Genomic DNA, 21722 nt, shown 5'->3' on the forward strand with positions numbered 1-21722 from the left:
TGACATCATACGCAAGTACGGTGTTAGCTTTCACTGTTATGCTGATGACACCCAACTCTACATGCCCCTAAAGCTGACCAACACGCCGGACTGTAGTCAGCTGGAGGCGTGTCTTAATGAAATTAAACAATGGATGTCCGCTAACTTTTTGCAACTCAACGCTAAGAAAACGGAAATGCTGATTATCGGTCCTGCTAGACACCAACATCTATTTAATAATACCACCTTAACATTTGACAACCAAACAATTAAACAAGGAGACTCGGTAAAGAATCTGGGTATTATCTTCGACCCAACTCTCTCGTTTGAGTCACACATTAAGAGTGTTACTAAAACGGCCTTCTTTCATCTCCGTAATATCGCTAAAATTCGTTCCATCTTGTCCACTAGCGACGCTGAGATCATTATTCATGCGTTCGTTACGTCTCGTCTCGATTACTGTAACGTATTATTTTCGGGCCTCCCTATGTGTAGCATTAAAAGATTACAGTTGGTACAAAATGCGGCTGCAAGGCTTTTGACAAAAACAAGAAAGTTTGATCATATTACGCCTATACTGGCTCACTTGCACTGGCTTCCTGTGCACTTAAGATGCGACTTTAAGGTTTTACTACTTACGTATAAAATATTACACGGTTTAGCTCCAGCCTATCTCGCCGATTGTATTGTACCATATGTCCCGGCAAGAAATCTGCGTTCAAAGAACTCCGGCTTATTAGTGATTCCCAGAGCCAAAAAAAAGTCTGCGGGCTATAGAGCGTTTTCTATTCGGGCTCCAGTACTCTGGAATGCCCTCCCGGTAACAGTTAGAGATGCTACCTCAGTAGAAGCATTTAAGTCCCATCTTAAAACTCATTTGTATAATCTAGCCTTTAAATAGACCCCCCCTTTTTTAGACCAGTTGATCTGCCGTTTCTTTTCTTCTCTCCTCTTCTCCCCTGTCCCTTGCGAGGGGGAGTTGCATAGGTCCGGTGGCCATGGATGAAGTGCTGGCTGTCCAGAGTCGGGACCCCGGGTGGACCACTAGCCTGTGCATCGGTTGGGGACATCTCTGCGCTGCTGACCCGTCTCCGCTCGGGATGGTTTCCTGTTGGCCCCGCTGTGGACTGGACTCCCGCTGATGTGTTGGATCCACTGTGGACTGGACTTTCACAATATTATGTCAGACCCACTCGACATCCGTTGCTTTCGGTCTCCCCTAGAGGGGGGGGGTTACCCACATATGCGGTCCTCTCCAAGGTTTCTCATAGTCATTCACCGACGTCCCACTGGGGTGAGTTTTTCCTTGCCCGTATGTGGGCTCTGTACCGAGGATGTCGTTGTGGCTTGTACAGCCCTTTGAGACACTTGTGATTTAGGGCTATATAAATAAACATTGATTGATTGATTGATTGACTCTTTTAAGAGATCAATAAAAACCTCTGAAATAAATACAGTTGTGTCTCAACTTACAAGCTCTATTTGTTCTAGGACTGAGGTCGTAAACCCTCAGTTTATTTATGCATGAAAATGGTAGTCAATCAAAATATGTGTTAAAAGTGCAGTTTCAGACTGTCCCCTATTAAAACATTAAAACATTTTTAAAAAATGATTGCCATTAAGTTTGTAAGGCTTGTTGGTCTAGTCGCATGATTCTCGCTTAGGGTGCGAGAGGTCCCGGGTTCAATTCCCGGCCGAGCCCTTATGTTTGTAAGTCCTATTTTTAATCACAACGTGTCTTTCTTGTACACATAATGGTTGTTACATTCATGACTTATCAAACACAGTGTTACCTAAATGTATGACCACAGTTTGTTCTAGGACTGAGCTGGGAACCCTTAGTTCATCTATGTATGAAAATGTCAGTGAATCTAAATAAGTTTAAAAGTGCAATAAGGTAATCAAGTTTCAGATTGTGTCCCCTATTAAAATCTCAAATTTCATGAGCTCTGTTGGAAAGTCTTATTCCAAAGCTTGTTGATCTATCTTGTTGTAATTCTCATTTAGGGTGTGGGAGACCCTGGGTTCAATCCTAGACAAGCTCTTATGTCTTTAAGACATAAGAGCTTGTCTTTAAGATTGTACCCTATTAAATGTGTTGTTGTTTTTTAGATCATTGCTGCTTGAACTCTCAAAGCTTGTTGGTCTAGTCGTATGATTCTCGCTTTGGGTGCAAGGTGGTCCCGGGTTCAATTCCCGGACAAGCCCTGATTTTTATAAGTCATATTTTTAATCATAAATTATTCCCTAGTTCACATAGTTCTTGTTATATTTGTGACTTTAGACTTGATTTTCATCATTTTTGCAGACATCAAACACTCAAGGGATCAATAAAAATCCATCAAATCAAATACAGTGTTACCTAAATGTATGACCACAGTTTGTTCTAGGACTGAGCTGGTAACCCTTAGTTCATCTATGTATGAAAATGTCAGTGAATCTAAATATGTGTTAAAAGTGCAATAAAGTAACCCAGTTTCAGATTGTGTCCCCTATTAAAATCTCACATTTCATGAGATTTGTCGAAATATTTTTTTGCAGTATTTGTTGGTATGATTGTACAATTTTTGCTCATGGTGAGAGAGTTTCTTGCTTTAATTCCTAAGCAAACTCAAAAGTCTTTAAGTCTTGTTTTCAGTCATGACTTTTTCCATCTTACACACATAGTCATATTTGTTTTCTATTTTGGATGGTGAACTTAATTTGGAACTTGTATCTCCTATTTTCAGACATCACACACTCAAGGGATCAATGACAATCTATCAAATCAAATCAAGTACTGAACTTTTGCTCGCTGATAAAAAAAAGCCTTGCCTGTACCGGAAGTAGCGTGACGTCACAGGAGCTAGTATTCCTCACAATTCCCCATTGTTTACAATGGAGCGAGAGAGATTCGGACCGAGAAAGTGACGATTACCCCATTAATTTGAGCGAGGATGAAAGATTCGTAGATGAGGAACTTTACAGTGAAGGACTTGAGAGGCAGTGATGGACGTATCTTTTTTCGCTCTGACCGTAACTTAGGTACAAGCTGGCTCATTGGATTCCACACTCTCTCCTTTTTCTATTGTAGATCACAGATTTGTATTTTAAACCACCTCAGATACTATATCCTCTTGAAAATGAGAGTCGAGCACGCGAAATGGACATTTAAAGTGACTTTTATCTCCAAGACAATACATCGGTGACACACTTAGCTACTGAGCTAACGTGCTAGCATCGTTCTCAAATGAAGATAGAAACAAAATAAATAAACCCCTGACTGGAAGGATAGACAGAAGAGCAAAAATACTATTAAACCATGTACATGTAACTACACGGTTAAAAATGTTCAGCCTGGTAAGGCTTAACAATGCTGTTTCTAACGACGCTAAGGCTAATTTAGCAACTTAGCAGCCGGAACTCACAGAACTATGATAAAAACATTAGCGCTCCACCTAGGCCAGCCAGCCCTCATTTTTAAAAAATGATTGCCATAAAGTTTGTAAGGCTTGTTGGTCTAGTCGTATGATTCTCGCTTAGGGTGCGAGAGGTCCCGGGTTCAATTCCCGGACGAGCCCTTATGTTTGAATGTCCTATTTTTTATCACAACTTGTCTTTCTTGTACACACAATTGTTGTTACATTCGTGACTTATCAAATACAGTGTTACCTAAATGTATGACCACAGTTTGTTCTAGGACTGAGCTGGTAACCCTTAGTTCATGTATGTATGAAAATGTCAGTGAAATAAATAAGTTTAAAAGTGCAATAAGGTAATCAAGTTTCAGGAGCGCCCGAAGTGGCTGATCCGTTGGCGGTCCCGTCAGCGGGATTGTGCCGAAAATGTAATTTCAGTTCTTATGTGTCTTGTACATGTTAAGAATGGACAAATAAAGCTGCTCTCTGCTCTCTACTTTTTACACAAATAGTAATATTTATTTCTTCTTTTGACTGTGAACTTCATTTTAAACGTTATTATTGTTATTTGTGAAGGTCAATCACAATGATCAATACACATCTTTGAAAATGTCCACTTCAATACTGCAAGCTGGTTCCACCAAGACTTGGACTTGGATCACTGGATTCAAAGTCCAGAGTGCTAACCATTACACCATGGAACCTGTAAATGTACTTGTAAAAAAAGTGATCAAACAGTAAACAGTATTGATGAAATTTACTAGATTTTCATTGACACCTTGAGTGTAAGTTGTCAGGAAAATGGAGGGAAACGTTTAAATCAAGTCTACAGTAAAAGAAAGACAAGACTTGTGACTGTGTGTACGAGGGGAAAAGTCATGACTGAAAACAGGAATTATAATTTTAACACAAGGACTTTAGACTTTAGACTTTTTTTTAACGTTTCCCTCCATTTTCCTGAAGGCATACACTCAAGGTGTCAATGGAAATCTATTAAATCCAATCAAGTACTGTGTACTGCAGGATCATTTGGTTTTCTGGTGGATATGCAGGTTCCATGGTGTAATGGTTAGCACTCTGGACTCTGAATCCAGTGATCCAAGTTCAAGTCTTGGTGGAACCTTCTTGTACCATTAGAGTGTTCAGTATGACCTCCCTTTGAATATTTTCCCATGAAAAAAGAAATGAGTCTAAGTTTTGCTCAAAAATACAATGTTGTAGTACACTTTCAAATTGTGATCCTTTTTCCCTCATACACACAGTTGTCTTTAAACTTTTACATTCATTTTTCATACAGCACACACTCGAGATATCAATAAAAATCTCTGAAATAAATACAGTTGTGTCTCAATTTACGAGCTCTATTTGTTCTAGGACTGAGGTCGTAAACCCTCAGTTTATTTATGCATGGAAATGGTAGTCAATCAAAATATGTGTTAAAAGTGCAGTTTCAGACTGTCCCCTATTAAAAGATTAAAACATTATTTAAAAATGATTGCCATTAAGTTTGTAAGGCTTGTTGGTCTAGTCGTATGATTCTCGCTTAGGGTGCGAGAGGTCCCGGGTTCAATTCCCGGACAAGCCCTTATGTTTATAAGTCCTATTTTTAATCACAACTTGTCTTTCTTGTACACACAATTGTTGTTACATTCGTGACTTATCAAACACAGTGTTACCTAAATGTATGACCACAGTTTGTTCTAGGACTGAGCTGGTAACTCTTAGTTCATCTATGTGCAAATTGTGTCCCCTATTAAAATTTCACATGTCATGAAGTTTGTTGTCAAGTTTTGTTCCAGGACTTGTTGGTCTCGTCGTATACTTCTCACTCAGGGTGTGAGACACGGCCTGCGTTCAAATCTTGGACAAGATCTTAGGTCTTTGAGTCCTGTTTTCAGTCATTACTTGTTCCTTCGCACACAAAGTTGTCTTTACATTAGTGACTTAAGACTTGATTTTAACCTTTTTTTTCAGACATCACACACTCAAGGGATCAAAGACAATCTATCAAATCAAATCAAGTACTGTGTACTGTAGGATCACATTGTTTTACATGTACATTTACAGGTTCCATGGTGTAATGGTTAGCACTCTGGACTCTGAATCCAATGATTCAAGTCTTGGTGGAACCTTCTTGTAACATTAGAGTGTTTAGTATGATCTCCTTTTGAAAGTGTTTGCATGAAAAAGGAAGATAATTCCAATTTGGATGTGTTAAAAGTACAGTTTCAGATTGTGTCCCTGTTAAAAGTTTTTTTGGTTTGTTATTTTTCGTTGTTTTTATTAACTTGTTGACACATGTCACTTTTAAGGGTCTTGTTGGTCTAGTCGTATGATTCTCGCTTTGGGTGCGAGAGGCCCCGGGTTCAATTCCTGGACAAGCCCTTATGTTTATAAGTCAATGGTGTATCGGTTTGCACTCTGAATTCAGTGATCCAAGTTCAAGTCTTGGTGGAACCTTCTTGTAACATTAGAGTGATTAGTGTTCAGTATGACCTCATTAAAAAGCAAATACATTTACATTTGTATGTGTTAAAAGTACACTTTCAGTGTCTCCTAATATAAGCTTTTTTGTTGGTTTTTTTGTTTTGTATTTAAGATTTTTGCCACAGTATTTTTAAGGGCTTCCGGTGTCAGAGGTCTTCGAATCCCAGACAAGTCCTTATGTTCTATTTTTAATCATAACTTATTTCCTCGTACACACAGTTGTTGTTACATTTGTGACTTTAGACTTGATTTTGATCATTTTGGCAGACATTACACACTCAAGTGGATCAATGAAAATCCATCAAATCAAATACAGTGTTACCTAAATGTATGACCACAGTTTGTTCTAGGACTGAGCTGGTAACCCTTAGTTCATATATGTATGAAAATGTCAGTGAATCTAAATAAGTGCAATAAGGTAACCAAGTTTCAGATTGTGTCCCCTATTAAAATCTCACATTTCATGAGACTGGTTGGAAAGTCTTATTCCAAAGCTTGTTGACCTACCTCATCGTGTGATTCTCGTTTGGGGTGTGAGAGGCCCTGGGGGCAAATCCTAAACAAGCTTATATGCCTTTAAGTCCTGTTTTCAGTCATTCATTTTTACATTGTACACATAGTCATGTTTATTTCCATTTTTGACTCTAAAGTTGATTATAAACTTGTATCTCCTATTTTCAGACATCACACACTCAAGTTATCAAAGACAATCTATCAAAGCCAATCAAGTACTGTGTACTGTACTAAATCACTTCTTGGCTTCTACTGGCTGCCACAACAACTTCCAGTCAGGATTTCGACCTCTTCATAGCACAGAGACGGCCCTTCTTAAAGTTATAAATGACATCCGTCTAAACACAGACTCTGGCAAAACTTCAGTATTAATGCTTTTGGACCTCAGTGCTGCATTTGACACTGTCGACCACTCAATACTTTTGGACAGGTTGGAAAACTGGGTGGGGATCTCAGGCACAGTTTTAAGCTGGTTCAAGTCATATCTACAAGATAGGAACTATTTTGTTTCCATTGGTGACTTTGTATCAGAACCAACCAACGTAACGTGTGGAGTCCCCCAAGGTTCAATCTTGGGGCCGACTTTATTTAACATCTATATGCTCCCACTAGGACAAATCATGCAAAATAATAACATTGACCATCATTGCTATGCCGATGACACCCAAATCTATGTAGCGCTATCACCAAATGACTATCGCCCCATAGATCTTCTGTGCCAGTGCATTGAGCAAGTCAAACACTGGATGTGCCAAAATTTCCTACAACTAAATGAAGATAAAACTGAGATAATTGTTTTTGGTGCTAAAAAAGAAAGGTTTAAAGTCATCCAACACCTTCAATCACTGTCCCTGAAAACCTCAAATAAAGCCAGAAATCTTGGGGTTATTTTATTTTAGATTCTGATTTACATTTCGACAGTCACATCAAATCAGTAACAAAATCGGCCTACTATCACCTCAAAAATGTAAAAAGACTTAGAGGGCTCATGTCAGCTCAAGACTTAGAAAAACTTGTACATGCCTTTATTACCAGTAGGCTAGACTATTGTAATGGTCTCCTTGCAGGTCTTCCCAAAAAAACTGTCAGGCAGCTACAGCTTGTTCAGAACGCTGCTGCTAGAGTTCTAACAAAGACCAAAAAATGTGAGCACGTTACACCAATTCTTAAATCCTTACATTGGCTCCCTGTACATCAGAGAATAGATTTCAAAATCCTCCTGCTCACATATAAATCACTACATGGTCTAGGGCCCAAGTATATCACTGATATGCTCCCACTATATACGCCCTCTAGATCACTAAGATCTTCTGAGACCAATCTGTTAGCGGTTCCAAGAGTAAACTCAAATCAAGGGAGATCATCATTCAGTCACTATGCAACACATAGCTGGAATAAACTTCCTGAAGATGTCAGACTCTCCCCAACTCTCACTACTTTTAAAACTAGACTGAAGACTTTTATGTTCACCTTAGCTTTCAGCTAAATCTTTTAATCTTTTAACTTTTAACGTCTGCACTGTTTTTATTTTTATTGTCTGCATTTTAATTTTGCTTTTATTTTCTTTCATTTCACTTTGTTGTCTGTGAAGCACTTTGAGTCTGCCTTGTGTATGAAAAGCGCTATACAAATAAAGTTGCCTTGCCTTGCCTTGCCTACTGTAGGATCACATTGTTTTACATGTACATTTACAGGTTCCATGGTGTAATGGTTAGCACTCTGGACTCTGAATCCAGTGATCCAAGTTCAAGTCTTGGTGGAACCTTCTTGTCACATTAGAGTCATCAGTATGACCTTCATTTAAATATTTTTGCATGACAAAAGGAGTGAGTCTAAATTTGGCTTAAAAGTACAATGTTGTAGTCCACTTTCAAATTGTGATCCTTATATGTTCATAAGTCCTGTTTTTAGTCACAACATTTTCCCTCGTACACAAAGTTGTCTTTATATTTGTGACTATAAACTTTTACCTCAATTTTCCATACATCACACACTCCAGAGATAAATACAAATATCTAAAACATAACTCAATTATCTCAACTTACGAGCTCTATTTGTTCTAGGACTGAGGTCGTAAACCCTCAGTTTATTTATGCATGAAAATGGTAGTCAATCAAAATATATGTTAAAAGTGCAGTTTCAGATTGTGGCCCTTATTGAAGGATTAAAACATTTTTAAAAAGCTGTTTACCATTTTGTCTTTAAGGCTTGTTGGTCTAGTCGTATGATTCTCGCTTAGGGTGCGAGAGGTCCCGGGTTCAATTCCCGGACAAGCCCTTATGTTTGAATGTCCTATTTTTTATCACAACTTGTCTTTCTTGTACACACAATTGTTGTTACATTCGTGACTTATCAAATACAGTGTTACCTAAATGTATGACCTAGGGATGGGCGATACCACACTTTTAGGATTCGATACGATACCGATACTTTTTCTTGCATTTTCATCGATACCGATACCATTAATTTCTTATTGGCAATTTTTGTCAGTCAAAAATATTATTACTATTATTATTTAAGACAAATCCCAAGACAAATACAGACCGTTTATACCACATGTATTATGGTCAATATATAATAAAAGTCAAATTAAAATAAATAACATAAATATGAAAAATAAATTAAATATTATATATAATAATAATTATATATTATATATAATAATAATTAGATATTAGGGCTTTCCAGTTAACTGTCAAATCTGAATCGCAAGAAGCTGCAGTTATTTTTTAAAGTTTGTGATATAATTAGCAATTTATGAAATAGGCTAATGTTTTATAAATGTAAGAAATCATGTTACAGATTAAAACCAAAATCACATTCAATCATATATTTCAAGATTTTCTTGGACAAAAATAAAACTGTAATGCAAAGATGAAGAATCTCCAAATTGTATCTCTTTCTTATCTTGTTTTAAATACTCAAGCAATTTTCAACTAACAGTAAATTCCCCTGTGTGGAAATTATTTGAATTTAAACAAAAATATTCAGTAAAAAAATAAAATAAACAATGCCTGACACTGGATATGCCTGGCTGCATCGCTGTCGGCTGGCTATGTGGGTGTTGCACGTTGACGACGCTCATTCGCTGTCTCCTGTGACGTGACTGGGCCAGCTCTATACTCTGCCAGGTACAGGGGTGTCCCAGCACATAGTAAGTTAAGTAAGTCATCAAAAACATCTGAAAGTGATGCTTGCACCCCCACACGCCGTTTTTTGGTTTATATCGATACTTTTTTCAGAAAAGTGATGCCAAATGAGTAGCGTGTGAGTATCGATATATCGATACCCCAGGATCGATACGCACATCCCTAGTATGACCACAGTTTGTTCTAGGACTGAGCTGGTAACCCTTAGTTCATCTATGTATGAAAATGTCAGTGAATTTAAATAAGATTAAAAGTGCAATAAGGTAATCAAGTTTCAGATTGTGTCCCCTATTCAAATCTCACATTTCATAAGATTTGTTGGTAAGTCTTGCTCCAGGACTTCTTAGTATCGTCGTATCCTTCTTGCTGAGGGTGTGAGAGATGGTCTGGGTTTAAATCCTAGACAAGCTTTTTTGTCTTTAAGTCCTGTTTTCAGTCATTACCTTTTACATACATAGTAATATTTATTTCTACTTTTGACTGTGAACTTCATTTTAAACTTTATTATAGTTTTTTGTGAAGGTATACACTAAAGGGATCAATACAAATCTTTAAAAATGTCCACTTCAATACAGCAAGTTGGTTCCACCAAGACTTGAACTTGGATCACTGGATTCAAAGTCCAGAGTGCTAACCATTACACCATGGAACCTGTATATACTCAGGTTAAAAAAAAGTGGTCCAACAGTAAACAGTATTGATGAAATTTGATAGATTTTCATTGACAGCTTGAGTGTAAGTTGTCAGGAAAATGGAGGGAAACGTTTAAATCAAGTCTAAAGTAAAAAAAAGACAAGACTTGTGACTGTGTGTATGAGGGGAAAAGTCATGACTGAAAACAGGAATTATAATTTTAACACAAGGACTTGTCCAAGACCAACAAACCCTGCAACAGGATCGCCGAACAAATCTTACAAAATGTGAGATTTTAATAGGGGACACAATCTTTAAACCAAAATTTAAATTCACTACCATCTTCATGCAAAAATGAAATAAGGGTTTACAAGATCAGTCCTAGAACAAATAGAGCTTGTAAATTAAGAAACAACTGTATTGATTTTGTAGATTTTCATTGATCCCTTGATTATGTGCCCTCTGGAAAAGTGAGAGGAAAGTTTAAAACCAAGTCTAAAGTCACAAATGTAACAACAAGTGTGTGTACGAGGGACAGATCCATGATTGAAAACAGGACTTATGAACATATAGGGGACACAATCTGCTCAATCAACTCTGCACTTTTAACCGAAATTTAGATTCACTGCCTTTTTCAAGCATGAATTAATCAAAAGGAATTTTAAAAAATGTTGGTTAAAATTAGGACAACATTTCAGATCGTGTCCTTTTTTAAAGTCTCACATTTCATGAGACTTGTTGAACTTGGACGAGCACTTGTGTTTATAATTCCTGTTTTCAGTCATGACTTTTCCCCTCGTACACACAGTCACAAGTCTTGTCTTTTTTTACTTTAGACTTGATTTAAACGTGTCCCTCCATTTTCCTGACAACTTACACTCAAGGTGTCAATGAGATTTAATCACATTTCATCAAGTACTGTGTACTGTAGGATCACATTGTTTTACATGTACATTTACAGGTTCCATGGTGTAATGGTTAGCACTCTGGACTCTGAATCCAGTGATCCAAGTTCAAGTCTTGGAGGAACCTTCTTGTAACATTAGAGTGATTAGTGATCAGTATTACCTCCCTTTAAATATTTTCTCATGAAAAAAGGAGAGAGTCTAAATTTGGCTTAAAAGTACAATGTTGTAGTCCAGTTTCAAATTGTGATCCTTATATGTTCACAAGTCCTGTTTTTAGTCACAACTTTTTCCCTCGTACACACAGTTGTCTTTACATTTGTGACTTTAAACTTTTACATACATTTTCGATACATCACACACTCAAGAGATCAATAAAAACCTCTGAAATAAATACAGTTGTGTCTCAACTTACAAGCTCTATTTGTTCTAGGACTGAGGTCGTAAACCCTCAGTTTATTTATGCATGAAAATGGTAGTCAATCAAAATATGTGTTAAAAGTGCAGTTTCAGACTGTCCCCTATTAAAAGATTTTTTTTTTAAAATAAAAGATGTTTGCCATTGACTTCTTAAGGCTTGTTGGTCTAGTCGTATGATTCTCGCTTAGGGTGCGAGAGGTCCCGGGTTCAATTCCCGGACAAGCCCTTATGCTTGTAAGTCTTATTTTTAATCACAACTTGTCTTTCTTGTACACACAATTGTTGTTACATTCGTGACTTATCAAATACAGTGTTACCTAAATGTATGACCACAGTTTGTTCTAGGACTGAGCTGGTACCCCTTAGTTCATCTATGTATGAAAATGTCACTGAATCTAAATAAGTTTAAAAGTGCAATAAGGTAATCAAGTTTCAGATTGTGTCCCCTATTAAAATCTCACATTTCATAAGATATGTTGGTAAGTCTTGCTCCAGGACTTCTTAGTATCGTCGTATCCTTCTTGCTGAGGGTGTGAGAGATGGTCTGGGTTTAAATCCTAGACAAGCTTTTATGTCTTTAAGTCCTGTTTTCAGTCATTACCTTTTACACACATAGTAATATTTATTTCTACTTTTGACTGTGAACTTCATTTTAAACTTTATTATCGTTTTTTGTGAAGGTATACACTAAAAGGATCAATACAAATCTTTAAAAATGTCCACTTCAATACAGCAAGTTGGTTCCACCAAGACTTGAACTTGGATCACTGGATTCAAAGTCCAGAGTGCTAACCATTACACCATGGAACCTGTATTTCCACAGGTAAAAGTGGTCCAACAGTACATTTTCATTGACACCTTGAGTGTAAGTTGTCAGGAAAATGGAGGGAAACGTTTAAATCAAGTCTAAAGTAAAAAAAAGACAAGACTTGTGACTGTGTTTACGAGGGGAAAAGTCATGACTGAAAACAGGAATTATAATTTTAACACAAGGACTTGTCCAAGACCAACAAACCCTGCAACAGGATCGCCGAACAAATCTTACAAAATGTGAGATTTTAATAGGGGACACAATCTTTAAACCAAAATTTAAATTCACTACCATCTTCATGCACAAATGAAATAAGGGTTTACAAGATCAGTCCTAGAACAAATAGAGCTCCTAAATTAAGAAACAACTGTATTTGATTTTGTAGATTTTCATTGATCCCTTGATTATGTGCCCTCTGGAAAAGTGAGAGGAAAGTTTAAAACCAAGTCTAAAGTAACACATGTAACAACAAGTGTGTGTACGAGGGACAGATCCATGATTGAAAACAGGACTTATGAACATATAGGGGACACAATCTGAAACTGAGTGGCAACTCTGCACTTTTAACCGAAATTTAGATTCACTGCCTTTTTCATGCATGAATTAATCAAAAGGAATTTTAAAAAATGTTGGTTAAAATTAGGACAACATTTCAGATTGTGTCCTTTTTTAAAGTCTCACATTTCATGAGACTTGTTGAACTTGGACGAGCACTTGTGTTTATAATTCCTGTTTTCAGTCATGACTTTTCCCCTCGTACACACAGTCACAAGTCTTGTCTTTTTTACTTTAGACTTGATTTAAACGTGTCCCTCCATTTTCCTGACAACTTACACTCAAGGTGTCAATGACAATCTATCAAATCCAATCAAGTACTGTGTACTGTAGGATCACATTGTTTTACATGTACATTTACAGGTTCCATGGTGTAATGGTTAGCACTCTGGACTCTGAATCCAGTGATCCAAGTTCAAGTCTTGGTGGAACCTTCTTGTAACTTTAGAGTGTTCAGTATGACCTCCATTTAATCTCTTTTTCACGAAAAAGTGAGCGAATTAAATTGGATATGTGTTAAAAGTGCATTTTCAGATTGTGTGTTATTAAAAAAATGTTTTTGTTTGTTTTGGTTCTTTCAAAAATGTTTGGCACTTTGTTTTTCAGGGCTTTTTGGTTTAATAGTGTGATTTTCACTTTGTGTATGAGGGACCCTGGATTCAATTCTCGGACAAGCTCTTATGTTTATAAGTCCTATTTTTCAATAATAACTTTTTTCCTGGTACACACAGTTGTTGTTACATTTGTGACTTTTGACTTGATTTTGATCATTGATGGAGATATCACATACTAAAGGGATCAATACAAATCTATCAAGTCAAATGCCTATACCTAAATGTATGACCACAGTTTGTTCTAGGACTGAGCTGGTAACTCTTAGTTCATCTATGTATGAAAATGTCAGTAAATCTAAATATGTGTTAAAAGTGCAATAAGGTGACCAAGTTTCAGATTGTGTCCCCTATTAAAATCACACACTTCATGAGCTCTGTTGGAAAGTCCTATTCCAAAGCTTGTTGATCTATCTTGTTGTAATTCTCACTTAGGGTGTGGGAGACCCTGGGTTCAATCCTAGACAAGCTCTTATGTCTTTAAGACATAAGAGCTTGTCTTAAAGATTGTGTACCCTATTAAATGTGTTGTTGTTTTTTTAGATCATTGCTGCTTAAACTTTCAGGGCTTGTTGGTCTAGTCGTATGATTCTCGCTTTGGGTGCGAGAGGTCCCGGGTTCAATTCCCGGACAGGCCCTGCTGTTTTTATTGATAAATTATTTCCTCGTTCACATAGTCCTTGTTACATTTGTGACTTTAGACTTGATTTTGATCATTTTTGCAGACATCACACACTCAAGGGATAAATAACAGTGGTACCTAAATGTATGACCACAGTTTGTTCTAGGACTGAGCTGGTAACCCTTAGTTCATCTATGTATGAAAATGTCAGTGAATCTAAATATTTGTTAAAAGTGCAATAATGTAACCCGGTTTCAGATTGTGTCCCCTATTAAAATCTCACATTTCATGAGATTTGTTGAAACATGTTTTTGCAGTATTTGTTGGTATGATTGTACAATTTTTGCTTATGGTGAGAGAGTTTCTTGCTTCAATTCCAAAGCAAACTTTTAAGTCTTGAAGTCATGTTTTCAGTCATGACTTTTCCCCTTGTACACACATAGTCATATTTGTTTTCTTCTATTTTTGATGGTGAACTCAAATAGGAACTTTTATCTCCTTTTTCAGACATCACACACTCAAGGGATCAATGACAATCTATCAAATCCAATCAAGTACTGTGTACTGTAGGATCACATTGTTTTACATGTACATTTACAGGTTCCATGGTGTAATGGTTAGCACTCTGGACTCTGAATCCAGTGATCCAAGTTCAAGTCTTGGTGAAACCTTCTTGTCACATAAGAGTGTTCAGTAAAACCTCCCTTTAAATATTTTCTCATGAAAAAAGGAGAGAGTCTAAATTTGGCTTAAAAGTACAATGTTGTAGTCCAGTTTCAAATTGTGATCCTTATATGTTCACAAGTCCTGTTTTTATTCACAACTTTTTCCCTCGTACACACAGTTGTCTTTACATTTGTGACTTTAAACTTTTACATACATTTTCGATACATCACACACTCAAGAGATAAATAAAGACCTCTGAAATAAATACAGTTGTGTCTCAACTTACAAGCTCTATTTGTTCTAGGACTGAGGTCGTAAACCCTCAGTTTATTTATGCATGAAAATGGTAGTCAATCAAAATATGTGTTAAAAGTGCAGTTTCAGACTGTCCCCTATTAAAAGATTTATTAAATTAAAGATGTTTGCCAGTGACTTCTTAAGGCTTGTTGGTCTAGTCGTATGATTCTCGCTTAGGGTGCGAGAGGTCCCGGGTTCAATTCCCGGACAAGCCCTTATGCTTGTAAGTCTTATTTTTAATCACAAATTGTCTTTCTTGTACACACAATTGTTGTTACATTCTTGACTTATCAAATACAGTGTTACCTAAATGTATGACCACAGTTTGTTCTAGGACTGAGCTGGTAACCCTTAGTTCATCTATGTATGAAAATGTCACTGAATCTAAATAAGTTTAAAAGTGCAATAAGGAAATCAAGTTTCAGATTGTGTCCCCTATTAAAATCTCACATTTCATAGGATATGTTGGTAAGTCTTGTTCCAGGACTTCTTAGTATCGTCGTATCCTTCTTGCTGAGGGTGTGAGAGATGGACTGGGTTTAAATCCTAGACAAGCTTTTTTGTCTTTAAGTCCTGTTTTCAGTCATTACTTTTTACACACATAGTAATATTTTTTTCTACTTTTGACTGTGAAATTCATTATCGTTTTTTGTGAAGGTATACACTAAAGGGATCAATACAAATCTTTAAAAATGTCCACTTCAATACAGCAAGTTGGTTCCACCAAGACTTGAACTTGGATCACTGGATTCAAAGTCCAGAGTGCTAACCATTACACCATGGAACCTGTATATCCCCAAGTAAATAAAGTGATCAAACAATAAACAGTATTGATGACATTTGATAGATTTTCCTTGACACCTTGAGTGTAAGTTGTCAGGAAAATGGAGGGAAACTTTTGAATCAAGTCTAAAGTAAAAAAAAAAGACAAGACTTGTGAGTGTGTGTATGAGGGACGGATCCATGATTGAAAACAGGACTTATGAACATATAGGGGACACAATCTGAAACTGGGTTAAAACTTTGCACTTTTAATCCAAATTTAGATTCACTGCCTTTTTCATGCATGAATTAATCAAAAGTACTTCAAAAACGTTGGTTAAAAGTGTGACAAAATTTCGTGGTCTAGTCGTATGATTCTCGCTTTGGGTGCGAGAGGTCCCGGGTTCAATTCCCGGACAAGCCCTGATGTTTATAAGTCATATTTTTAATCATAAATTATTTCCTCGTTCACATAGTTCTTGTTATATTTGTGACTTTAGACTTGATTTTCATCATTTTTGCAGACATCAAACACTCAAGGGATCAATAAAAATCCATCAAATCAAATACAGTGTTACCTAAATGTATGACCACAGTTTGTTCTAGGACTGAGCCGGTAACCCTTAGTTCATCTATGTATGAAAATGTCAGTGAATTTAAATAAGTTTAAAAGTGCAATAAGGTAATCAAGTTTCAGATTGTGTCCCCTATTAAAATATCACATTTCATAAGATTTGTTGGTAAGTCTTGCTCCAGGACTTCTTAGTATCGTCGTATCCTTCTTGCTGAGGGTGTGAGAGATGGTCTGGGTTTAAATCCTAGACAAGCTTTTTTATCTTTAAGTCTTGTTTTCAGTCAGTACTTTTTACACACATAGTAATATTTATTTCTACTTTTGACTGTGAACTTCATTTTAAACTTTATTATCGTTTTTTGTGAAGGTATACACTAAAGGGATCAATACAAATCTTTAAAAATGTCCACTTCAATACAGCAAGTTGGTTCCACCAAGACTTGAACTTGGATCACTGGATTCAAAGTCCAGAGTGCTAGCCATTACACCATGGAACCTGCATATCCCCTGATCCAACAGTAAACAGTATTGATTAAATTTGATAGATTTTCATTGACACCTTGAGTGTAAGTTGTCAGGAAAATGGAGGGACACGTTTAAATCAAGTCTAAAGTAAAAAAGACAAGACTTGTGACTGTGTGTACGAGGGGAAAAGTCATGACTGAAAACAGGAATTATAATTTTAACACAAGGACTTGTCCAAGACCAACAAACCCTGCAACAGGATCGCCGAACAAATCTTACAAAATGTGAGATTTTAATAGGGGACACAATCTTTAAACCAAAATTTAAATTCACTACCATCTTCATGCACAAATGAAATAAGGGTTTACAAGATCAGTCCTAGAACAAATAGAGCTTGTAAATTAAGAAACAACTGTATTTGATTTTGTAGATTTTCATTGATCCCTTGATTATGTGCCCTCTGGAAAAGTGAGAGGAAAGTTTAAAACCAAGTCTAAAGTCACACATGTAACAACAAGTGTGTGTACGAGGGACTGATCCATGATTGAAAACAGGACTTATGAACATATAGGGGACACAATCTGAAACTGAGTGGCAACTCTGCACTTTTAACCGAAATTTAGATTCACTGCCTTTTTCATGCATGAATTAATCAAAAGGAATTTTAAAAAATGTTGGTTAAAATTAGGACAACATTTCAGATCGTGTCCTTTTTTAAAGTCTCACATTTCATGAGACTTGTTGAACTTGGACGAGCACTTGTGTTTATAATTCCTGTTTTCAGTCATGACTTTTCCCCTCGTACACACAGTCACAAGTCTTGTCTTTTTTTTTACTTTAGACTTGATTTAAACGTTTCCCTCCATTTTCCTGACAACTTACACTCAAGGTGTCAATGAGAATCTATCAAATCCAATCAAGTACTGTGTACTGTAGGATCACATTGTTTTACATGTACATTTACAGGTTCCATGGTGTAATGGTTAGCACTCTGGACTCTGAATCTAGTGATCCAAGTTCAAGTCTTGGTGGAACCTTCTTGTCACATTAGAGTGTTCAGCATGACCTCCATTTAATCTCTTTTGCATGAAAAAGTGAGCGAATTAAATTGGATATGTGTTAAAAGTGCATTTTCAGATTGTGTGTTATTAAAAAAATTTTTTTTTTTTTTTTTTTGGTTCTTTCAAAAATGTTTGGCACTTTGTTTTTCAGGGCTTTTTGGTTTAATAGTGTGATTTTCACTTTGTGTGTGAGGGACCCTGGATTCAATTCTCGGACAAGCTCTTATGTTTATAAGTCCTATTTTTCAATAATAACTTTTTTCCTGGTACACACAGTTGTTGTTACATTTGTGACTTTTGACTTGATTTTGATCATTGATGGAGATATCACATACTAAAGGGATCAATACAAATCTATCAAGTCAAATGCCTATACCTAAATGTATGACCACAGTTTGTTCTAGGACTGAGCTGGTAAACGTTAGTTCATCTATGTATGAACATGTCAGTAAATCTAAATATGTGTTAAAAGTGCAAAAAGGTGACCAAGTTTCAGATTGTGTCCCCTATTTAAATCACACACTTCATGAGCTCTGTTGGAAAGTCCTATTCCAAAGCTTGTTGATCTATCTTGTTGTAATTCTCACTTAGGGTGTGGGAGACCCTGGGTTCAATCCTAGACAAGCTCTTATGTCTTTAAGACATAAGAGCTTGTCTTAAAGATTGTGTCCCCTATTAAATGTGTTGTTGTTTTTTAGATCATTGCTGCTTAAACTTTCAGGGCTTGTTGGTCTAGTCGTATGATTCTCGCTTTGGGTGCGAGAGGTCCCGGGTTCAATTCCCGGACAAGCCCTGATGTTTATAAATCCTGTTTTTAATCATAAATTATTTGCTCGTTCACATAGTTCTTGTTACGTTTGTGACTTTAGACTTGATTTTCATCATTTTTGCAGACATCAAACACTCAAGGGATCAATGAAAATCTATCAAATCAAATACAGTGTTACCTAAATGTATGACCACAGTTTGTTCTAGGACTGAGCTGGTAACCCTTAGTTCATCTTTGTATGAAAATGTCAGTGAATCTAAATATGTGTTAAAAGTGTAATAAAGTAACCCAGTTTCAGATTGTGTCCCCTATTAAAATCTCACATTTCATGAGATTTGTTGAAACATTTTTTTGCAGTATTTGTTGGTATGATTGTACAATTTTTGCTTATGGTATTAGAGTTTCTTTCTTCAATTCCTAAGCAAACTCTTAAGTCTTTAAGTCTTGTTTTCAGTCATGACTTTTTCCCTCGTACACACATAATCATATGTGTTTTCTATTTTGGATGGTGAACTTAATTTGGAACTTTTATCTCCTATTTTCTGACATCACACACTCAAGGGATCAATGACAATCAATCAAATCAAATCAAGTACTGTGTACTGTAGGATCACATTGTTTTACATGTACATTTACAGGTTCCATGGTGTAATGGTTAGCACTCTGGACTCTGAATCCAGTGATCCAAGTTCAAGTCTTGGTGGAACCTACTTGTAACATTAGCATAGTTAATGTTCAGTCTAACCTCCATTTGTCTAGTCTATGCATGACAAATGCAAAGAACCTGTGTAAAAAGGTACTCTCTTGTGCCCCCTATATGTTTTTAGTCATAACTTGTTACCTCATACTCACAGTTGTCTTTACATTTGTGACTTTAAACTTTATTTTAAACTTTTACCTCAATTTTCCATACAGCACACACTCAGAAATCAATAAAAAAAACCTCTGAAATAAATACAGTTGTGTCTCAACTTACGAGCTCTATTTGTTCTAAGACTGAGGTCGTAAACCCTCAGTTTATTTATGCATGAAAATGGTAGTAAATCAGAATATGTGTTAAAAGTGCAGTTTCCAATTGTGTCCCCTATTAAAAGTTTAAAATATTTTTTGAAGACAGTAGGGCTTTAAGGGCTTGTTGGTCTGGTCGTATGGTTCTCACTTTAGGTGCGAGAGGGTTCAATTCCCGTATGGTCACTTATGTTTGTAAGTCCTATTTTTTATCATAACTTTTCTTCCTTGTACACACAATTTTTTTTACCATTTAGTGGTCAATTGTACGGAATATGTACTTCCCTGTGCAATCTACTAATAAAAGTTTCCATCAATCAATCAATTTCCGACTTATCAAATACAGTGGTACCTAAATGTATGACCACAGTTTGTTCTAGGACTGAGCTGGTAACCCTTAGTTCATCTATGTATGAAAATGTCAGTGAATGTAAATATGTGTTAAAAGTGCAATAAGGTAATTAAGTTTCAGATTGTGTCCCGTATTAAAATCTCACATGTTTTAAGATTTGTTGGTAAGTCTTGTTCCAGGACTTCTTAGCCTGGTCGTATCCTTCTTGCTGAGGGTGTGAGAGATGGTCTGGGTTCAAATCAAAGTTTTCAGTCATTACTTTTTACTTGTACACCCATAGTCATATGTCTTTGTACTTTTGACAGTGAACTTCATTTTAAACTTTATAATCCTTTTTTGTGAAGGCATACACTGAAGGGATAATTTAAAAATCTTTAAAAATGCTCTGCTTCAATACTGCAAGTTGGTTCCACCAAGACTTGAACTTGGATCACAGGATTCAAAGTCCAGAGTGCTAAACATTACACCATGGAACCTGTATATCCCCTGATCCAACAGTAAACAGTATTGATGAAATATGATAGATTTTCATTGACACCTTGAGTGTAAGTTGTCAGGAAAATGGAGGGAAACGTTTAAATCAAGTCTAAAGTAAAAAAAGACAAGACTTGTGACTGTGTGTATGAGGGGAAAAGTCATGACTGAAAACAGGAATTACAATTTTAACACAAGGACTTGTCCAGGGTGAACCCCGCCTACTGCCCGAATGCAGCTGAGATAGGCTCCAGCGACCCCCTGTGCCCCTGAAAGGGACAAACGTTAGAACAATGGTTGGATGGATGGACTTGTCCAAGTCCAACAAGCCTGCAACATGATTGGCCAACAAATATCATAAAATGTGAGATCTTGATAGGGGACACAATCTGAAATTGTGTTACACTTTAAACCAACATTTTAAAATGTTGGTTAAAAGTACAACACAATTGTTTAAGATTGTGTCCCTTATTGAAATCTGTTGGGCAAACGTGTTTGCAGGGTTTGTTGAACTTGGACGAGCACTTGTGTTTATAATTCCTAATTTCAGTCATGACTTTTCCCCTCGTACACAAAGTCACAAGTCTTGTCTTGTTTACTTTAGACTTGATTTAAACATTTGCCTCCATTTTCCTGACATCACACACTCAAGGTGTCAATGAACATCCGTCAAAGTTTATCAATACTGTTTATTGTAAGATCACATTGTTTTACACGTACATTTGCAGGTTCCATGGTGTAATGGTTAGCACTCTGGACTCTGAATCCAGTGATCCAAGTTCAAGTCATGCTGGAACCTTCTTGTAACACTAGAGTCATCAGTATTACCTTCCTTTGAATATTTTTGCTTGACAAAAGGAGTGAGTCTAAATTTGGTTTAAAAGTACAATGTTGTAGTCCAGTTTCAAATTGTGATCCTTATATGTTTATAAGTCCTGTTTTTAGTCACAACTTTTTCCCTCGTACACACAGTTGTCTTTATATTTGTGACTATAAACTTTTACCTCAATATTCCATACATCACACACTCAAGGGATCAATAAAAATATCTGAAATAAATACAGTTGTGTCTCAACTTAGGAGCTCTATTAGTTCTAGGATTGAGGTCGTAAACCCTCAGTTTATTTATGCATGAAAATGGTAGTCAATCAAAATAAGTGTTAAAAGTGCAGTTTCAGATTGTGGCCCCTATTGAAGGATTAAAAGATTTT

At 36.4% G+C, this 21722-nt stretch overlaps 15 non-coding genes across 15 annotated transcripts; 10 read left to right on the forward strand and 5 right to left on the reverse strand.

Annotated features, from left to right (window-relative positions):
* Positions 1 to 4009: 4009 nt before the first annotated feature.
* On the reverse strand, positions 4010 to 4081 carry trnaq-uug (transfer RNA glutamine (anticodon UUG)). The gene has a single exon. It is a non-coding gene; the product is annotated as a tRNA-Gln (tRNA).
* Positions 4082 to 4428: 347 nt separating this feature from the next.
* Positions 4429 to 4500, forward strand: trnaq-cug (transfer RNA glutamine (anticodon CUG)). The gene has a single exon. It is a non-coding gene; the product is annotated as a tRNA-Gln (tRNA).
* A 390-nt stretch (positions 4501 to 4890) lies between these two features.
* Positions 4891 to 4962, forward strand: trnap-agg (transfer RNA proline (anticodon AGG)). Its single transcript has one exon. It is a non-coding gene; the product is annotated as a tRNA-Pro (tRNA).
* A 3108-nt stretch (positions 4963 to 8070) lies between these two features.
* Positions 8071 to 8142, forward strand: trnaq-cug (transfer RNA glutamine (anticodon CUG)). The gene has a single exon. It is a non-coding gene; the product is annotated as a tRNA-Gln (tRNA).
* Positions 8143 to 8582: 440 nt separating this feature from the next.
* Positions 8583 to 8654, forward strand: trnap-agg (transfer RNA proline (anticodon AGG)). The gene has a single exon. It is a non-coding gene; the product is annotated as a tRNA-Pro (tRNA).
* Positions 8655 to 10106: 1452 nt separating this feature from the next.
* On the reverse strand, positions 10107 to 10178 carry trnaq-uug (transfer RNA glutamine (anticodon UUG)). The gene has a single exon. It is a non-coding gene; the product is annotated as a tRNA-Gln (tRNA).
* A 1460-nt stretch (positions 10179 to 11638) lies between these two features.
* On the forward strand, positions 11639 to 11710 carry trnap-agg (transfer RNA proline (anticodon AGG)). The gene has a single exon. It is a non-coding gene; the product is annotated as a tRNA-Pro (tRNA).
* A 512-nt stretch (positions 11711 to 12222) lies between these two features.
* trnaq-uug (transfer RNA glutamine (anticodon UUG)) lies at positions 12223 to 12294 on the reverse strand. The gene has a single exon. It is a non-coding gene; the product is annotated as a tRNA-Gln (tRNA).
* A 918-nt stretch (positions 12295 to 13212) lies between these two features.
* Positions 13213 to 13284, forward strand: trnaq-cug (transfer RNA glutamine (anticodon CUG)). Its single transcript has one exon. It is a non-coding gene; the product is annotated as a tRNA-Gln (tRNA).
* Positions 13285 to 14027: 743 nt separating this feature from the next.
* trnap-ugg (transfer RNA proline (anticodon UGG)) lies at positions 14028 to 14099 on the forward strand. Its single transcript has one exon. It is a non-coding gene; the product is annotated as a tRNA-Pro (tRNA).
* A 1090-nt stretch (positions 14100 to 15189) lies between these two features.
* On the forward strand, positions 15190 to 15261 carry trnap-agg (transfer RNA proline (anticodon AGG)). The gene has a single exon. It is a non-coding gene; the product is annotated as a tRNA-Pro (tRNA).
* A 500-nt stretch (positions 15262 to 15761) lies between these two features.
* trnaq-uug (transfer RNA glutamine (anticodon UUG)) lies at positions 15762 to 15833 on the reverse strand. The gene has a single exon. It is a non-coding gene; the product is annotated as a tRNA-Gln (tRNA).
* Positions 15834 to 16807: 974 nt separating this feature from the next.
* trnaq-uug (transfer RNA glutamine (anticodon UUG)) lies at positions 16808 to 16879 on the reverse strand. Its single transcript has one exon. It is a non-coding gene; the product is annotated as a tRNA-Gln (tRNA).
* A 1750-nt stretch (positions 16880 to 18629) lies between these two features.
* Positions 18630 to 18701, forward strand: trnap-ugg (transfer RNA proline (anticodon UGG)). The gene has a single exon. It is a non-coding gene; the product is annotated as a tRNA-Pro (tRNA).
* A 613-nt stretch (positions 18702 to 19314) lies between these two features.
* Positions 19315 to 19386, forward strand: trnaq-cug (transfer RNA glutamine (anticodon CUG)). Its single transcript has one exon. It is a non-coding gene; the product is annotated as a tRNA-Gln (tRNA).
* Positions 19387 to 21722: the final 2336 nt, after the last annotated feature.

This window comes from Entelurus aequoreus, linkage group LG11 (genome assembly GCF_033978785.1).
Source record: "Entelurus aequoreus isolate RoL-2023_Sb linkage group LG11, RoL_Eaeq_v1.1, whole genome shotgun sequence".
NCBI lineage: Eukaryota > Metazoa > Chordata > Actinopteri > Syngnathiformes > Syngnathidae > Entelurus > Entelurus aequoreus.